General features: G+C 43.7%; 1 non-coding gene across 1 annotated transcript; it reads left to right on the top strand.

Annotated features, from left to right (window-relative positions):
• Positions 1-3137: 3137 nt before the first annotated feature.
• On the top strand, positions 3138-3209 carry H257_02843. Its single transcript has one exon. It is a non-coding gene; the product is annotated as a tRNA-Thr (tRNA).
• Positions 3210-3634: the final 425 nt, after the last annotated feature.

The following is a 3634-nucleotide window of genomic DNA, read 5'->3' as shown; positions in this document are numbered from 1 at the left end:
CTCGTGACAGTGGCCAATTGAAGCTGTTTACTGCTCGGATTGATGCTTCCGACGCTGAGGCTTCAGCATTTATTGCAGCGAAGCGTCGTTCGGCAATGCTGGACATCGAGCTCGAGATTGAAACAAAACGGCAAAAATTGGTGGCACTGCGTCGGGCGCAAAATGAACCGAGTCCAATACTGCATCCGTCGCCAACAGTCGATTCATATGACGAAACAAGCGCTGGTAATTATATTTAATTGCTAAGCATTGCGACTGGTTTCATTATATTTCTTTCCCCCAAATTATTAGCATTCTGTGAAATGATTTACTGATACGATGGTAATTATATTCAATTGCTAAGCATTGCGACTGGTTTCATTATATTTCTTTCCCCCAAATTATTAGCATTCTGTGAAATGATTTACTTTTCTGAATTATGAAGCCGAATGCGCCAATGGTGTTCCTCTAAATCGATTTGGAGACTTTGGTGCACAGTTGAATCGATGACGGACGCAAACACAGCCTCGAGCACAACAGTGGGCTCTCCACTTTTGCCTTGGTACTGACCAGCCCAAGCTTTCGGGCAATTCTTCCAGGCCAAATGGCAGCAGTCAATACTGCCAAGCATTCCAGGCCAGCCCACGCTTTCACTATGTGCCAGCAGTGCTCTCATGTCACTCTCCGTGGGGCTCCGCAAGTAGGTCGGGCCGAACTCGCACTGTACAACCTTGCAGAATGTTCGCAGGCTTTCACGCATGGTTGACTCCCCAATACGATAACTACATGAATATTATTCGAGTAACAGCCAGCTTGCTATGAAATTACCGATCGTCCAGGTCATCTAGTGCAGTGCCTGTTGCTAGGTGTCGAATGCAAGCTGCAACACGTTGATGCGATGTGAGTCCAAGCTTTCCTATTATAAATGAAAATATGTTCGTAAACGTGTTAATACCAAATATAATCTATTACCGACTGCATCACGGCGCTGTGTGAAGTAGGGATCATGAGCTGCAACGATGTTCATGACATGCAGGAATAGATCACGAGACATTCGAAATCTGCGCCTGAACATGGCGCTGGAGTACGTGCAGCTGGTCGTGAAGTAGTCTTGCATAAGTAGCTGCGCGAAGTATGCGCTCTGACGGTCAACGTTCCGCTGCTTTCCTGTGCGAGAACCACCGTGCATGCCAGGAGGTTGAGGAGCGAACACCATTTGTATGGCAGCATCAATGATGTCGCTATCGCTTTCACTGTCGGACTCACTGGAGTCGCAGTGCATCGCAGGGTGCTGAATTTGCTGAATGAACTGATCTGTGCGGTGCGAATTCATGTAAATTTACTGGCCATTAACTTTAACTGTAAAGTACTGGACCCAGTCTATCCGGACATTATGCGGATACTGGTTGGTCGATTTACTGGGCAGCGGTGGAGATGCTCTAACACCTGAGGTATTCCCCCCCCTTTTAGCGATGGCGAGTTGGGATGCGGTGGAGATGCTCTTATGTCTTCAAAGTGAAACGGCTTGAATTTCTAAATGCAAGCACCGCACGTGCAGTGAGCGATATAAAATGTGTCAGTACAGCAGCCAATGTCCCTGTCGGACAAGTTGGTTGACTGCGAAGAAACTCCAGATTTTCCTTTCGCCAACCATGAATGCCTCGATTTTGGCCTTCCATAACTTCGTGTTAAAAGTGTAACGTTATGTTGAATTTTACCCCTCCCTCCGTCCCAGAAAAATGGCTCGAATCAGAATTTTGATGTACCGATATGGCTCCTCGAAAAAAAAATACATTTCACTGCCAAAGATAATGATTTATTTTTGGAGGTACACATTTGTCTTACAATTTGGCCGTGGACACAATCATGTTGCCGCCTTGGCCTTTCGCTCGGACAACCCCGAAACCCCGAAACATCCCTTGCTTGAAGATTTTTACAGTATGCTAACCCAAATCCAATACTTCCACGTGGGATTTACTAGTTGAAGTGGTCCAAAACGCCATATTGCAAAATGGACCTTTTACCTCCATTTTGAAAATCGCATTTTGGTTAATCCCAATTTGCGAGAAAATGGAATATTATTCTTGAAATGTTACCAGACGAACCTAAACCTCCTTGAATTTCATATCGCTTTGGCTCGTTTAACAAAGCGCAACGTTGAGAGTAAGCATCTAGATTGTGGAATGAAAATACGCTCAAATAGAGTCACAATTGGCCACGAAAGTGCATCAATCGTGTCAGTTTACACAATGTAAACACCTGTTTACCCAGTACATTTTTTTAACTGCAAAAAGTATTCTATTTTCGTTTGAAAGTCTACCTATCAAGTTTAATACGGTTACAATAGACAAGACGCGCCTCTTTGACTTCATAATCGAATTATCAGTTTAGGCGATGAACTTCACAGGTAAATTTGTTACTTACGTTCTAAGCATTTGTACTCACATTTTCATAACCAATTTAGGATAACTTTTTTATCTTAAAGTATGTATGTGTCTGAGCATTGAAATTCTGTGTTTAGGGTAAGCGGTTACAACAGTTTACATATAATTTGTACAAGGGTACTGTTTTATAGAGTTATACTTCTGTTGTGGATGTGTGTCCACCGAGTTTAACACTCGACAAAACCTGAGATCCAACCCAATTGTGGCCCGTGTCGACTAGGGAACTTCAAACCCAATCTTGAATGACTATTACCAATGGCTTCTACGCCGTTTTTGCATTTCATTCACGTGACGGAATGGCCAGCATTATATGATAGAGGTTTTGACTCGAACAGATAACGGGGGTGTGATTGGGCAATACAAAGGTATCCTAAATTGGTTAATGTAAGTTATCTTAAATTCGTTTCCCAAAGGTTGTCAACGGTTACTTGGGAATATCCGGCATTATTCTGATATATCCGAATATCGAAGTTGATGTTACAATAGGTTTGGGACAAAGTGTAATACACTTTGGGTAAAGTGTAATACAGGCGGCGACGGAATTTAAGGGGCACCTACAGCTTCGAAATTATGACAACTTGAGCTGTGATTGGCCAAACTACTTCGAAATTCGATCAATTTTCCGGCCAATCAAAAGGCAGGTACGTAGAATTTTGAACGTGAAGTTTTTTTGATTTGATTGATTTGATGCAGCGACATCAAAGATAAGCGTTTGACGCGATAGTGCAGTGGTAAAACACATTGTGTGTCTTGAGTGAGCCCCGGGTTCGTGTCCCGGGCGCGTCGAACTTTTTCTTGTAAACTGGAGAATTGATCACTATAGTATACAAATTTCAAGATATTCACATGTGTACACAAATTTTAAGATTATTTACTTGTATTCGTCCTTTTATTGAGGAATAGCCTGAGTAAAGCTGCGGCGAATTTCTTCGGGCGTAATCAATGCCCAAGCCTTAATGGCTCTATGAATCATAACAAGACGCTTTTGTTGCGCCGGGACAGTCATCAAATCTACATCTAGATCGCTATCACTACCTTCAATCAACTCTTCTTGCAGCCACAAATTGCGCAGGTGCCGCTTGAACGGTGCCATGATTCCAACGTCGAGGGGCTGGACGGTACTTGTCGCATTCGGTGGGATGGCCGCCAATTCGCAGCCACACTCCTCGCTCGCAAACTTCAGTCCTTGCAGGCTCACGTGGGGGTCGAAG

Source organism: Aphanomyces astaci, assembly GCF_000520075.1.
Source record: "Aphanomyces astaci strain APO3 unplaced genomic scaffold supercont1.5, whole genome shotgun sequence".
In the NCBI taxonomy this organism is placed as follows: domain Eukaryota; phylum Oomycota; class Saprolegniomycetes; order Saprolegniales; family Verrucalvaceae; genus Aphanomyces; species Aphanomyces astaci.
This window is presented reverse-complemented; position numbering and strand designations above follow the sequence as displayed.